The 16,974-nt window shown below is 36.5% G+C and overlaps 2 long non-coding RNA genes across 2 annotated transcripts; one reads left to right on the forward strand and one right to left on the reverse strand.

Moving 5' to 3' along the window:
• Positions 1–6,601: 6,601 nt before the first annotated feature.
• On the reverse strand, positions 6,602–14,960 carry LOC148653478 (uncharacterized). The gene is made up of 3 exons (XR_015941681.1): positions 14,506–14,960; positions 8,005–8,119; positions 6,602–6,674 (listed from the first exon to the last, which is right to left on the reverse strand). It is a non-coding gene; the product is annotated as an uncharacterized LOC148653478 (long non-coding RNA).
• LOC148653479 (uncharacterized) lies at positions 11,527–15,476 on the forward strand. Its single transcript, XR_015941680.1, has 5 exons — positions 11,527–11,678; positions 12,450–12,501; positions 13,563–13,573; positions 14,150–14,194; positions 15,153–15,476. It is a non-coding gene; the product is annotated as an uncharacterized LOC148653479 (long non-coding RNA).
• Positions 15,477–16,974: the final 1,498 nt, after the last annotated feature.

Here is a 16,974-nt window from a genome sequence, read left to right on the forward strand (position 1 = left end):
CAAAATATATAAAAAATTAACACTTACCACTTTCTGACTGCTCTATAGTATTAGAATATCTTGTCCTGGGAAAAGAGTAAAGGGTAACAACGTTTTGTGAAGTATAGTGAAAACATGATTAAAGACTGGTAAACTGTAACTGGCTATGTTGAAACATGATACTGCACAAACCTAGAGGAAATTGTGGAACAGCAAAGCACTGTACATACTGCACATGGCATGGTCACCATTAAACCGTGGGAATTCTGCAAAAATAAAGCACTTGCTTTCATTAAACTTTCAAGTGCATACTAATTATAATAACAACCCTCATTTTTATGGCATTTTAAGATAAAAGTAGCACACCACAGAAGGCTATTTTCTGCGTGTAAATAATCAATATCTCTGTAGTGTCATGCAGTTTCCTGCTGACTTTACAGCAAAATTAAGGTGCCTCATCTCTTACACAATACACAGTGTCATGTACAGTATTCCTAGATGAATGCACAGACCTGTTTATGATTCGAGGGTGGGAAAACAGTGGGTGGAGAAATGGTTAAAAAACAAAGCTAACTGGTTCAGAGGATCGAAAGATAAAATCAACCAAACAGCATTTGCATTGTGTGTTTTCATTGGCATGCTCAGTTTGTGCTGCAAAAACAGATTAAGGCTTACCTGAATGTTATAGTCACTTTAACATGTTCAGTACAATTATCAAAGATATGCGGGGCTCTTTGGACATTCTTTTTGAGTATTATATGGTCTTTGAATCAGTATGGCAAATGTACTGTATGTCAGGGGCCCATACATGAGGTCAACTTAAGGCTAGAATTGTGGACATCTTCTTAGCAGTTCACCAATAACCCCTGAACCAATCTGACTGTAAAAAGTTGTAAGTTGTAAATTTTGACTGTAAAAGTTGAAAAGTACCCAATGGAAATAAAGATGAATTCCATATCAGAGCCACGTCTGCTCAACAGGCCAATGCTTATCTTGGTTTCTGTAGCATTAAGTGAATGAGAGAGCACTCAGAGAGTACTGTACCTCCTCTCCTGAATGGGACACTGGTCTGTCACAGGGATTAACCCTCACTGTATAAATACTGGTCCCCATTTATACAGCTGGGCAGACTAGAGCACATGGGATAAATTACCTCAGTCAAAGGCACAACAGCATCTACATCAGAGACATAAACCCACAACCTGACAATCATGAGTCCAAAGGCTTGTGCAAACCATTGTTCTGCACACAGTGCTGCTAATCTATGACAAAAATAAAAATCTTACTGAAAAAGAAAACACGTAGTACTCTATAAAACACATAGCAAACTGGAAAAGCCCTCCAGCTTGTTCCAGTTCCAGTGGAACAAGATTAATTGAGTTTGTGAGAACCTGTTCTCTTTTTTTTTTTTGCACGCCTCAGGATATGGGTGGGTCTGACCCGGTCTTCAAGTCATCACCGTAAACACATAAATTAAAACTGCGCAATGTCAAAGAGAGACTGTTGTGATCTTGGCAAGACATCTTTTCTCTTTCAAACTCACATAATGAGGGTTAGCAGGCTTAAGCAGGAGACTCCCTTTCCTGGGGCTTCTTCATTTTTAAGCTTAAAACTAGCAAAAAAAACAAACAGGCTGGGAAGTCAGACAAAAGAACTAGTGCTTACGCCATTAGCACAATAAGGAAAAAAGCAGAAACACTATAATTACTGTTGTGACAATTAGAAAAAATAAAATAGTTCAGAAAACCTCCCTTCATTATTCTGTGTGTGAGCATTATCATAAAAAAATCTGTACAAATTTCTATTCAGTTTTATTAAGCTTCTCAGGTGAACTTCCCCTCACTTGCCTCTTTTTCCATGGATGACTTCACCAAAGGGAGAAGATCTTCTTTCCATTTTAAATGATAACCATGAAGTGAAGGTTTGGGGAAGAAAATGGGGACGCTTCTTCTCTTCCTCTGTTATTCAATTATCTCTCCACCTATTTAAACCTTTGACACAGTTAGTGCATGTCCCATCTAAAGTTTTGAGCTGGGGGATCCATCTCTCTTCATTTCTATCCCCGCTCCCAGTCGTGAGGCAGCACTTCTCAAAGTGAATCTCAGCGAGTCAGGGGAGTCTTCCTCTCCTTTTCCATCCCTTAAGGGCCCGGCTCCCAGTCGCATGGCTGCACCTCTCAAGCGACATTTAGTGAGTCAGGTGGGTTTATGAATTCAGACGTCAAAGGCTGCTGAGACAGCCAACCCATAAGGACCTCTTGGGTTCTACCCCTGTTTCTCCCTATGGATTCCCTTTGCAAAATGGTAGTTTTGCACTTTTGTTAAGAAACCAAAGAAACAAACCAGTGTGCCTCAATATATACTGTATGGACAACAATTTTAAATGAGGAGATTTCCTGAATACTACAATACTACGTGTTGCAAAACAAGCTACAGTACCATATCAAATGGAGCATTCTATTTAGATCGGAGCAGGATGGTGTTGTAGCAGCTGTGAACACTGTAGTACTGTCCCTTTCTCTATATTCACAGTGGTGTCCAAAATCTCTTTAATAAGTAATTGCTACTTTCATATCAGGTCAAAACACAAGCTATGGGCAAGCACTCCAGCATCAGGTTGACGCCTGGAATGGCTGGAGAGAAGCAGACAGAATGATCGTATCCATCTTCTTCATTTTCAGGCCAGCCAAACCTACAGTATCTGTTAAATGCAATTAGAAAAACTGTAATTTAATCACACCTCAATTTCCTAACACAAATCCCACCATGAAAAGCTTTGTGGTAAAACGGCAAGTCTCTTTAAATACTGGCACTGACTATTTGTGGTTATTTTCAAGCCCTTTTTTGCTAGGGCTTTCTGATCATAATACATTTACATCAAGCATGGTGACAGTCACTGAAACAACTGTTGCTAATCACCACCTTAATTTAGCTTTGGAGAGCTATGGATAGCATTCCTGTGACATGTCCTCATGGTCTTCAGTGTCTCTGAGTGAATATGGCGTCTGTCACCTTAAAATGTATTGTGAATAGTTAACATAATATTCCAGCAGTATATCACACATAATGTATACTCTGGAATTGAGACAGCTGAACCTAGCATGCACTGTACATCATTCCACCATGGTGGTCAAACTGTTTGTAGCTTTTAAATACTGCATTGATATTTTTCATAAGTCAGGTCACATAAATAATTCATTGCTGCTTGAAGTAGTGTCAAGCATGCCAAGTATTCATAAAATCATGTTTGTCTGGTTCAGCCAAAACTTGTTTTCCATAACCAGATATTTGACTGAAAATATTCATGTCAACATGAGGAAAAACATTTAGCACTGAAAGCCTATTCCACTACGCGTAACAGAATATACACTGATACTTATACTGACCATCAAACCACAAAGTACATCATGTGTGCAAGAAAGCATTTTTTTCCTAGAAAGGTCACCCATGTTAAGAACTAAAAATGTGTCAAATTAATATATACTTTATTCTTACATACATAATGAGCCTTCTCATGTTCCTCTACATTCTTGCAGTGTAAAGCAATAAGTGTCAGGTGAAAAAAAAAAACCAAAAGTAACAGTAACAAATATAAAAAGTACAGTATTTTGTTAACCTAAAGATTCTTGCATCTGACATTACCACATCATACAAAATCACATTTTAAGTGGGAAAAAAATAAAATAATACCACCTAATCCATTTATGCTATTACATTGAGAGCTGATTGAATTAGTTCATGTTCTCCCTATTTAGAAAAGAGCTAAAACCACCATTTCACTGTGCCCCCACCTCTGTATTTGCTTTAAAAGTAATTCTGCTTGTTTAGCCCTGTTCTTATCTTACTGAAGTAGCACCTTTTGTGAAAGATATTGAAGGTCTGGATCAGGCGGCTGCAGGCATCTCATTTCTTCAAATACCAATAAATGACATGCAACTGTGTATTGTTATAGTGTGAGCACAACTAAGTGGGTTAAGGAAAATAATACAGAATAAACAAATGTTGTTTTCAGCAAACTAAAAGAGCACATAATCCAAGATTTAATAAAAATAACAATACTTGTGAAAACAGAAAACAAAAGAGTCCAAGAGTGAATTAATTAAATAGGAAAGTTATATTTCCTCGCAGTTCTTTTCAAAGTACCCTAGCATTATTTTTTCTCTCTAAATTTGTTCTCAGCTTCAGCAGAAAGACAAAGTGCAGGAAAACAGTATTTAAGGCAAATACAACAGCACAATGTTTTTTTTTTCCACTGCAGGAAATCTAAACACCTCACTGCAGGTTTTCCTACAGATCACAAAATGGACAGATTGGATTTTTTTTTCTGTAAAACTCTCCTTAAAATAAAAGGAAACGATAAAAAATTACTGTATATGAAGAAGGTCCACCCAGAATGAATAAGTCTAAGTGTCTCATTTGTCTGCCTTATTTTGCAACGAAAATGAATACCAGACAAGAACTAACCACAGTCACCTTGCCCTGACAGCACACAACTATAAAAATGTGCAGAGGAGTACCATCCCTGACAGACAGCATAATTACAGTCATTGTTTTCCGCAATAACTTGCTCTACCTTAAGTCACCTAAGAATTTCAAATGCCATGTATAAACAATGATTGTTGTCCACAACTATGGAATCCAGTATGTCTGCATGTGAAGACTCTCTCAGTGCCTTTACACATATATATTGCTTAGATGAGAAAGCACTGCATTATAGGGGATTTTAAGATTCTGATCTCCACTATGCTAATAAAGGCTTGAGAAACCAGTTTTTTAACCTGTCTGGATATCAGTTTTCAACTGGTTTCTTCACTGAGAGGGTTCTGCACACCAAACTGCCAGTAACCTTTTAGATTTTAAACTCTGAGTAACAGCAAGAGATGTCAATTCCTAAAAAACTAAATTTTGTTTGGACCCTCATCTATCCTTTAGTTCAAGTTCAAGTTCAAGTTCAAGTTTATTGTCATTATACTCATATACAGGTATATGGTATAATGAAAAGCTATTTAGCTACTGTAGCTCTCAGACATACATAGTACAAAGAAAAAAAAACAACAACAATACAATTGTATAACAAAAGAAAGACAGAGACAACAGGCGATGTGCAAAAAAAACAACAGGCAATGTGCAAAAAAAAAACAACAGGCAATGTGCAAAACAACAAAAAGGTAACAGGTTATTTGCAAAAACATGCATCAACAGAATGAAATAAAGGGATAGAAATGATGGGGAGTGAGCTTTTGACATGTACTGTATGGTAGAGGTAGATTTTCAATGTGTGTTTGGGTTTTTGGTAAGAAAGAAAGCACTGTGAGGTTCAGATCATAGGTGAGGGGTGAGGTGAGAGTAAGAGAGGCTGGGAGTTTAACAGTTTGATAGTGCGGGGGTAAAAACTGTTTCTGAGTCTGGTAGTCCGGACCCGAATGCTCCGGTACCGTTTTCCAGATGGTAGCGGATCATACAGTCTGTAGCTGGGGTGTGTGGGGTCTTTGATGATACTTAGAGCTTTCCTCAAGCACCGTCTATCATAAATGTCCTGTATAGATGGGAGGGCAACCCCAGTGATGGACTGGGCAGTTTTCACCACCCGCTGTAGGTCTTTGCGGTCAGCAGTACTGCAGTTGCCATACCACACTGTGATGCAGCCTGTCAGTGTGCTTTCTGTAGTGCATCTGTAAAAGTTAGTGAGGATCTGGGGACATATCTTAGCCTTCTTCAACCGTCTTAGGAAGTACAGGCGCTGTTGCGCTTTCTTGATCAGACAGGTGGCGTTGAGAGACCATGTGAGGTCCTCGGTGATATGGACGCCAAGGAATTTAAAGTTACTGACCCTTTCCACTTCAGTCCCGTTGATGTGGATAGGGGCATGTCCGGTTTGCAGTTTCCTAAAATCAACGATCAGCTCCTTGGTTTTGCTGATGTTGAAGGTGAGGTTGTTGTCATCACACCATGTTGTAAGGAGATTGACCTCCTCCCTGTAGGCCCTCTCATCATTGTCTGTGATCAGACCTACAACTGTGGTGTCATCGGCAAACTTGATGATGGAGTTGGTGGTGTGTTTGGCCTTACAGTCGTGGGTATAGAGGGAGTAGGGCAATGGACTAAGCACACACCCCTGGGGGACCCCAGTGTTCAGAGTTAGTGTGCCAGAGGTGTGGTTTCCATGCCTGACAGCCTGAGGTCTGCCTGTCAGAAAGTCCCGAATCCAGTTGCAGAGGGTGGTGTTGAGACCCAGTGCACTGAGTTTCTTGACTAGTTTCTCTGGGATGATAGTGTTAAAAGCTGAGCTGAAGTCGATAAATAGTAGTCTTGCGTATGTGTTCTTTTTGTCCAGATGGGATAGGGCAGTGTGTATGGCAATGGAGATTGCGTCATCTGTGGATCTGTTGGGCTGGTAGGCAAACTGGTACGGGTCCAGTGTGTTTTGAATGGTGTCCTTAATGTGCTTCATGACCAGCCTCTCGAAGCACTTCATGATGACAGGTGTTAGTGCCACCGGTCGGTAGTCACTAAGACATGTCACTGTGGTTTTCTTTGGTATTGGGATGATGGTGGTTGTCTTGAAGCAGGTGGGGACTACGGCTTGGACCAGAGACATGTTGAAAATGTCTGTGAATACAACCGCCTTGCGTGTGTTCACTTTTAGCAGATATCATTCCACTCACCTTTCAGAAGGGTTTTGTGGAAGGGAACACTCTGTCAAAAGAAAATACCGGTATCAGTTATCTGCTGTTAATGTAATAAATTAAACATCATCATCACTGTTGTCAGAAATGAACAAATTATCTGTAAAAAGGTAAATTTGCCAGACGTGTACTGTAAATAAAAGGGTAATGATATTCTAACTAGGCAACAGAAAAAAAAGTAGATTTTGTTTAGTGCTTTTAGAACTATGGTTTTAAATCATTTTTAGTGGTAGTGTATAATCATTTAAATACAAAATGGTCCAAAACAGGTGAAAACATTTTACCCCTAAATAGTTTTCTCAATATATTTTTTTTTCAAATTTATTCTTTACATTACAACACCAATAGTATCACAAAATTAACACCAAAAAAGTATTATTAAAACGTGTTGTTTACAAGACATAACTGCTGTTTCAGCTTGTTTCAATTCATACAGTATAGATACAGTTCAGTTTGTAGACATTGTCGTTTATACATCACTGTCCGTCAAATGTATTCAGTGATCAGGTCTAAAGCTGGTGAACTTCCGGTCACTAAATTCAGTATGGCACCATCTTAAGTGCAATGAAAATAATTACTCTGCATTTAGTTTTTAAGAAGTCCAGAATAAATGTGAAGTACTATCAATAGCATTCAACAGTACTCGCACAATATTAACTAGCGTAGACATTCCAAATCGAAATCCAGTAAACAATTTTGTTTTCTACAATTGAATAGTTAGGTTTAATGTTGATGGAATTAAATGTGTGGTGATGTTAGACATAAGTTGCTTTTTCCTTCACTAAGGAGTGACAAGCCCTCATCAGCTTGGAAATGATGGAACTAAATGCTGGGGACGTCTTCTTACTCTTAATGTCTTCTGTTTTGTTAATCAATTTCTGGTAGCCGAAAACTATTTAAAGCAAATGATTATCTCTGTAAAGCAGTATCTACCCTACTCTTGGCCAGCAGCCATATCACTCTGCAACTCACAAATGGCAACCCACTGAAGCTAAGCAGGTGTGAGCCTGGTCAGTACCTGGATGGTAGACCTCCCAGGAAAAACTAAGGTTGCTGCTGGAAGAGGTGTTAGTGGGGCCAGCAGGGGACACTCACCCTGCGGTCCATGTGGGTCCTAATGCCCCAGTATAGTGACGGGGACTGTAAACAGGTGCCGTCCTTCGGATGAGACGTAAAACCAAGGTCCTGACTCTCTGTGGTCATTAAAATCTCAGGGTGCTTCTCAAAAAGAGTAGGGGTGTAACCCCGGTGTCCTGGCCAAATTTCCCATTGGCCCTTACCAATCATGGCCTCCTAATAATTTCCATCTATGAATTGGCTTCATTACTCTGCTGTCCTACCTACTGATAGCTGGTGTGTGGTGAGCGTTATGGCGCATTATGGCTGCCGTCGCATCACCCAGGTGGAGTTGCACATGGGTGGTGGTGGAGGGGAGTCCCAATTACCTGTAAAGCGCTTTGAGTGGAGTGTCCAGAAAAGCGCTAGATAAGTGCAAGCGAATATTAAAATTATTATTATTTTAATGTTTGTGGCTGTGGCCACAATTGAAGATAAACATGATCAGCATTTGTGCAAATATTAATTAATAATATATTTATTATTTTCAAATGAAAATGTTCAGTATAGCTACAATAGTACTTCTTACAACTATTAGTCTGTCAACTGTATGTAAAAACTATAGCTCTAATGTAACCTGTAACTCAATGAAGCATATTTTCTGTAATGACGTAGTAAGAATGGGGAGAAACGTGATTTAATTTAATTTGTCAAAAAGATGGTTTATTATTGGTGTAATTTATGTATTGAAAAATACCCAAAATTAAAATGCGATTAGATTTCCTAAGGCAATTAACATGTTTTAATATGTGAGTGCCTGGCTTCCAACAGAGGTGAAATTCTGAAAATTAATTGAACTGAAAGGTTCAAATGGAAAGACAAGTTAATCATGCGAACCCCTTTCTAGAGTATGTGTTAGCAGTAGTAGTATTTTTTTTGTCAGTACTGTTGTTATGATATTGCACCCCAAAAAATGCACATTCTCATTTGACTCCAGACAGACATTTTCATGATCACTTCTGATTGCAACATTACAAGTGGTATGTAATGAAAAACTATTGCTCTATGTTTGAGGTTTAATTTGTTACATTACTTATCTTTGGCTATTCTGATTCCCAGATAAAACCCAAAAAGATCTGCTTATTACAAAATAAGGCAGTTTTCTTTACTGTTGAAATTTCAGCTGGTGGGTGTTTTGCTTAATAAATCTTTCAAATTCAGTAAACAGGTGACATTTACTGATAGCCCAGAGCCTAACTTTCATTTCAGTCCTGCAGTAACTAATTTGTATTTGAGTATACAGAACACTATAGTTGCACAATTTTGCCAGTTAAACGAGATGTTGTAATCATTTTAATTGCCTTTTCAACACGAAAGACAGTGTACTGTACCTAGAACTCTGTGCAGCATTTGTGTTTGTAAAGCCTCCCCACCAAAAAAAACTCAAAGTTTAAAAGGCTGAAAATACTCTGGTTATGAAACCAAACTCAAAGTCTTGCCATTTTGCAATATTATGACCATTAATAGAAAGTTGTCCCTTTTACAGTAACTGCAACAAATTTCCAAAGTTATTATGAGGATTTTTTTTTGCAGCAGGTGCATTAACATTTTACTGAACAGACATGACATAAGTAAATCTATTATTCTGTTTAACATTCTTCATCAACACAGGCTCTATGGCTCTACTGCCTGTAAAAAAAACAGACAACAAGTAACAGTGTTCTGCTTTAATCCAGTTTCCAACATACCAAATGTATTAAGACATTGATTTCTTGATAAGCAAAAAACATGTTGGTTCTTTTTTCTTTTCTTTCACAAGACTTCAGATTCAACAAGTTAAATCACTTCATCACTTTAACACAATCAACTATATCACTAATGAGGTAGTTTAGTGCTTATGTAACAGCAGTCATGATCACTTAATCAAAATGACACCAAAATCATGTTTTGATCAGCTCATGCAGATGATAAGAATCATTATCAGAAATATATATACTTCGCTTTTCTAAAAACATTCATGCAAAAATAGAATGAAAGCTTATTTTAATTCCCAATATATATGAAGTGCACAACAATAATTTTGAAGCTGACATTATTTGGTTGCACTCTTGGCTTTTTGAAGAGCAAATGTCAACATTCCTGTGGGCAAGTTCTGACTTTTCAAGATTTTGAAAATGCATTCTGCTACACTAGGCTGACACAAGCTATAATTATCAATAATTTTAAAAATATTTACCACACCGCTACATCCATTTTTTCTTTAGAGCACTTGGGTGTTGCCTTTTTAATCCCTGTGTTTAATTCAAATTGAGGTCCTTTCTGACTGCATGTGCTACCAGTTCTTCTTCACTGTGTTTCTTATAGTTTGCAAAGTTAACAAATCTTCAAAAAAATACTTTTTAAAGAGTCTTGATAAGGGAAGCTCTCACATATTGTGATGGGGATTTTTTTCAGGACAGAACATTGAATTCAGGATTCATTGCTTACGACATGGAACAATTAGAAATTGGTCACCTAGTTCATACCCTTATGACCACTCTTTCAGAATCATTTTTTTTCCAATAGCAAAGATCAAAACCTGATCACATACTGTAACAGAGTTAGAAAGAACACAGTTGTACCTGTGTCATTTTTAACTCATACAACATGAGTTAGGGAATAACCTAAACATCTTATGTCAGATGCATTTGTGGGTAAATACATTATACCTAGAGACTCAACTGAATTTCCAAGAAATGTTTTACTACATGCAAGAATATGCATTCCTGCAGGAGAAAAGCCTTTGTAAGTTCTTGAAGATGACAAGAAGAAAAGGGATACATACAGTATGTTTATGATGTGGCTTGCTGTAGCTGAAAGCTGCATCCCACAAACAGGCTGGGAATCCAGTAGGAGCAGCTCAGTGTTTTCCAGAAGGAAAACACTCCAAAGAGGAATGGAGAATCATTGTGTAATGGTAAGAGAGTAAGAAAAATAATGGTGGCGGGCAGATGGATGCAGGGAAGATGCCACTGGTTAGGTACTGGTTGGTCTCAAGCAGATGCGGGCAGATTTCGGATCAGTTCTCAAGTTTCAGGATTTCTCAGGGTTGGGTAGGCATGGCTCAGAGCAGAGCTGAGCACAGCACTATCTTGGATATCTCAATGGCAGAGCTCCATTCCAGTGGCATTTTGGGGATCACAGAGGGGAAAACTGGGATGATGAACTGGAAGATTGGGTGACTGATTGCAAGGTTGATTTGCGCATGGGCGGGCAACTCAAGAGTGTCGGTACAATAGCGATTCAGGGGAACGTTGCGGTCTCTTGGGTCAATCATGGGCTGAGAGCCGCTACTGGTCTGAGCATGACAACATGAGAGTGAGTATTGTGAAGAAGAGAGTGATGTACATACAGTACCAGGTTGTAAAGAGTGACTTGTAGATGCTCCTTAAATGCGTGTATACATTAAAGTAGCTGTATTTAAACAGGATTTCATTTAAAATAAAGTAAAACTCCCCATATAATCTGATAAAATGCTTAATAAATTTATTATTCCATTTTATGCAGTATTCTATTCAGATATTTCATTTGAAAATTGCAATGCACAGACATACTGTATTCTAAGATATTCTGGAAGAATTTTATAAAAGTATTACAACTTTGTCACTATGTAGAAATGAAAGCAAATGGTCATTGTATTCTTCTGCATCATCAATGCAAAATAATATTTTGTTATTGTAACCAGTGTTGCAGCTTTGATAGCATGTGTTGTCTTACTTGTGCACTAATCTTCAAATTGTGCTGCTTTTCTTCAACAACCCCACCCATTTTCTATCTCTTCGGCACTACCTTCCTTGTCTACCTTATTCAATGACTAAAATGGGTGAGGTTTTCTAAATTCCAAACCAGTGAATCAGAGAGGCTATAAGTAGAGGGTGAATACCTAATTCATCAATATCCTGTGAAGCTCCAACAAAAGGTAAGATAATTTTGTGCCCATTAATCCTATTCTGCACATATTGAGAAAGATTGAAAAACATGGAAATTTTATTAAAGCATTTAAGCAAAACATATAATGAAATAGCATCTGTAATTCTGAATCTCTGAGTCAGTAGTAGCCTGCATAAATGAACACAAACATAAAAGTGTGAATGACAGATATCATGCCTAGGAGGTATAGATCATACAGTATGTACAGTAATACTTTGAAGTATTACAATCTATGATTTCACTTCATTGTGATGGTTAAAAATGAAAACAGAAATATTGTTTTAAAGATTTAAGATGGACAGCAGGAGGCATTAACTAATAATGGGTGATATATCTGTCACTTTCTACTAATAAACTCTAAGCAAAAATGATTACAAATAATTTGGTTTAAAAAAAATATCTTTATGCTTTATACTTCAGATGTTTAAATCAATAATTGTTGTACATTCATTTTTATTAAGTTACATTTAAATAATGACAAACTAGACTGCAGAGATGGAAAACTGAGAAATCTTTTTTTTTAATTAAAGAATAAGTCATATGTCTGCATGCCACTACTGTACTGTATATGAGCAACATACTTACAGGGAGATCCTTCTTGCATTTTTTTTTATCCTTCTTGAGTTCGTCAGGTTTTTACCTTTTTCTAGGTTCTCAATTGTTTCTAACTTGATCTTGTAATAAAAAACCCACAGCCATGTGCATTTTAATTTATTCCCTTAAGACACTTTCTGACTTTCTTTTCCTCAATGTTGTCCAGTGCATTTTTTCTATTCCATCCTACATCAGGAACATCAACATGAGTGACCCAGGTCAGTGTGTGAACTGTTTTGTTTTCTTTAAATGAAAAGCAGACAGACAATATTCTGCAAAAAGATGATGTAATGTGTGGGTGTAACACCAACACAACAAGTAGGATCCCAGTTTAGGAACTAATGACAATATTTGCATGGCTTGTATTTTTTAAAACATTACTTCATGTAACTAATTTACTCAATTCAATACCAATATTAATTTAGAGGGATATTTTTGTTACTTCAGCTTAACATAATAATTCAAGCTTACTAATAGTACTCCCAGTTATATTTGATCTTAATTACCACTCAGAGAAGACAGAAGATTTATATCAATATGATAAAAGTCCTATCAATTAATACTGACAAAATCACAGATGCCTATACAATAGTACAAATACCTCACAAGACATAGTGAATTAATGTATATTTGCTCTACCCATAATATAATTAAGCATTTATGTGATATGAAAATGTTACAAACTGGATTTGCAACAACAAGTCAGTCACATCAGTGTCTGTACTAAATATGTAAATCAATTTACTAAAGCAAAATACAGTGCATTGCTACCTGTAAGATATGGGTTTTAAAGAATCCTATCTACAATAAAAAAACAAGACAATGAAGTTCTGTATTAAAAAATAAAACAGACATTTTATGTTTTATAAAGTTATGTATCGTGAAGAGATAATGACAATGTTCAGAATTCATTTTCATATTTAGAAAGTAGAACACGTAATCATAATCACAGTTAATTCAAGCATGATATACTCATCCTAGGATTAATAGGATTACATCCAATTAATAAATGCTAGCAATCTTCGTTAACAGGAAAAAGGTAATTGCAGTTAGTAGTTGTATCAAACAGTTGATATAGTTGTTATCCAGCTCCCTGCTAGTACTACAGCATTTGTGGTAGTGTTAATTTATGACTGGCACAAGATGAATGTCTGTCTACATGTGAAGAAAATAATGTTTTAACTTTTTATTGTGTATACAATTAGCGATAACAAATAAAAAGTGGAAAATATTATATATCTATTGTACTTCATAAGTACTGTTTGTTTGTTTTTTTCAGCAGTACCAAAGGTAAGGTGTTCTTTTTATTTTGGACATTTCATCTAGCTTTCCTCTCAGCCCCCTGTGAGGATCAGAAACGTTTACAAATGTGAAAAAAATGGAAAAGCAGTGAATAATTAGTCTAAGTATTGCAGATCATGCTGACTAATGCAAATTTAAATCACTGAAGCACTGCTAGTCTTTGGTTTTGTCATTTATAAATCAATTAGAAATTACACCAATAACATTTAATGGATAAATTATTTCAAGTTGTAATGTACAAAATTAACATACAAAAATTAATACCCTATAATTCCAAGACATCCTATAATTCCAATATCCTATAATTTCAAGATTATAATAATATTTCGTAATATTTAACAACTATGATGCTAATTGGATATTTTCTGAAAAATTCTCTCTTAAGTACCCTGAGCATGATTAACATTCTCAATTTTTCCAACCTAACATTCATTCTAAATCTAAAGGTATTACTGCCAGAAATTTAGAAAAATCTAATAAAAATGGACCATGCAATATTACTTTTTAGTCATCCTTACAATCTTATAAAAGATTGCCTAACTGTCCTTTTTGCTGTGTTAACAGGTTCCTCAGGAAGGAGTTGCAGGAGAAGGAGGATCTGTTGATGAGGTAGGATTAACTAGATAAAGCAGTTAGGTCAGTTAACAAAACCAAATGAGATAATGAGAATTCAAACTTCCACAACTGTACTGTGTAGCAACTAAAAGTTAAGTTGTGGTCCAGTTCTTTTTAAGTACCACTGCAAAGCTTTTGAACAGGCGTTAATATATAGCACAATACTAAGATGCTTTCCCTTCCGAGTATAAGATACGACATATCTTTCCTAAATCATTTTTTCTAGAATAGTCAGTTTGTATAGTAACCTTTCAGAAAGTTTACCATGGAAATTGTTTCATGTCAAGATGAAGGAAAGTACTCACCAGCCTAGTCCACTGTTTTATGTGGGACATACACGTTGCATTATTTTGAAATGTTTTTAGGCTGTGAAGCAGATAAAATAATAAAACAAACCTAAAAGAATAACTAATATTGAAAAGATACTTGAACTGATATCATCATGGCTATGTTTCCATCAGTAAATTATTCAGTCATTGCAGCTTTTTAAAATTCCTTTCAAAGGAGCAATTTGGGTTTCTTTTCCAGAGCTGTGGGGAGTGAACTTTAAAAGTTCTTTTAAAAATTCCAACCAAAAGAAATACTGTACATCCTAGCCCTTTAAGAACCAAGTTTAGCCGAAACAATATAATGACAGCAAAGGACATTATGCAGGCTGTGGAGTTAGAATCTTGAACTTGAACCAGTCTGCTTTTATGCTGACTGGACACAATACCTACTTACCCAACTGAATGATTGCTCAAGCAGTGAAAGAGAAACACTCAGTCACATTCGCAGGGTCAGTATCCAGCAGTCTCAGAGAGTATTGCCCTGACACATGTATCAGCTGATGAAATGGCAAACCTGAAAACGCAATGGAGGCACTTGCACAAGTACAACTGGGAAACAATGATAGAACATAATGGCTAAATATCCAAACAGTAAAATAACAATGATTTTATTACACTTCCAGGCAAAGAAAAAGGGACAAGGAAAAGGAGGAAAAGGAGGAGAACATGCGGAGAAAGGAGCTGGCCACGGACACGGTCATGGCCAGGGTCATGGTCATGGTGGTGGTGGAGGTAGGGGTGGGCGAGGTGGCCACTAAGAAAAAAACTCAAAGTTGCCCTGAAACAATGACTGCCATATCCTCTTCAATGGAACCAGGAACCAAACACAAACCCAATATATTCAATGGGGAGTATTTGTTCAAGTTAAAACAATTATACTGTACTAAGAAACTTTAAATCTTTTGTAAAAGAAAAAGGTAAATAATAAAAAAGAAATGTGAAACATCCTCTAGATATACTGTGTTCTTTCAGATACATTTGGTGACTGAGGAATGAATTTGCCAATTGAAATTATATAATAAAGCTCTCAGTCTAAACTGCAAATTATTCAAGTAATTCTTCATTTCCCCCACATTTGCACAAAGTACAATAGCTGCTTGATCATCACCCCAGTGGGGTTTGCACCTCAATGGCAGATTAAATTAATCATTTCACTGCTAAATTCAACAATGAAATGCAAAACATAGGAGACCAGTGGAAACTATGGCATGTTCCATATAAAACTGAAAACTGGCAGCACTTTTTTATATAAAAGACTCTGGGATTATAAAACAAGATGCCCAGCCTCATTGTTGAAAGAGAAAACTTTACTTATTTCAAGAGACAAGAAGCTACCCTAGTCAATTAGCTACTAGCAACCAAACATGGTAGGTGAGTTCTTGAACCAGCAAGGACCTTTCTTGTGTTCATATGGTCCAACCTATCTTTAAAGAACTATACACAATTATACTAAGCAATTGGCTTACAAATAAATAATACTTTATTAAGTGTATTGGGATTAATAATATATACATATTAATAATATAAATTTAACAAATTAAACATTTTCCAGGTAACATGTGGGGTGACACCAGACATACTGGTGGCTTCTGGGAGAACTAACCGTGGTGTGAGTGTGTCTGCCCTGTAATGGAGTAGCATCCTATCCATGGTTTACCCTTCCTTGCCCCTGTCGCTTGCTGGGATAAGTTCCCCAGTGACCCTGAACTAGATGACATGGTTAGAAAAAGAATTGATGAAGATGTAGATATTGCCTCATTTGAATCCTAGAACTTATCACTGCTTTATAGCATAAAAGACAGAATGTTCATCATACAGTAGCACAACAACAAACATGCAGTTGTACTGGATAGGTATAAGACAAAAGATGTACTAATACTTGGAACATCATCAGTGTGCAACATTTATTTCTTTAGCCTCATCATATGTATTTATTTATACTGTGTATATATAGCAAATGCATGCAGTTTCACATCTTTATCACATCTGTTATCTTTCCTTCAGAGATGACACTGGTGAAGACAGTGATGACTTAAATTTGCAAGTGGAGTACCAGAATTAAACTTTAATAACAGACCACAGATACAGTAAAGTCTGCAATCATGAGCTAATACTCCAGGTAATGAAATGCAAGACAGAAAAAGGAATAATTACAAAAAAAGCTTAAAAACAATCTTTTTATGAAAGAAAAAAGTAAAGGCAATATGTTAGGATGGTTATGAAGTTAAGATGATTCAAATAAAACCTCAAGCTTTTAAAACTGAACAGGCAAATTACTTTGGCTATGTTAAAAGTAAAACTTTCTGAGCCACAGTTTATTTAAGTAGAGATGTATTTTAAACAGAACACAGACAGTAAAATGAAATTTTGAATCAAAGGAATTTCAGGTTAATAAGCACACCAGAATTTACAGAATTTGTAAGTAACATTACAGCCCAATAAATA

This window comes from Lepisosteus platostomus, chromosome 10 (assembly GCF_059453375.1).
Source record: "Lepisosteus platostomus isolate fLepPlt1 chromosome 10, fLepPlt1.hap1, whole genome shotgun sequence".
Classification (NCBI taxonomy): domain Eukaryota; kingdom Metazoa; phylum Chordata; class Actinopteri; order Semionotiformes; family Lepisosteidae; genus Lepisosteus; species Lepisosteus platostomus.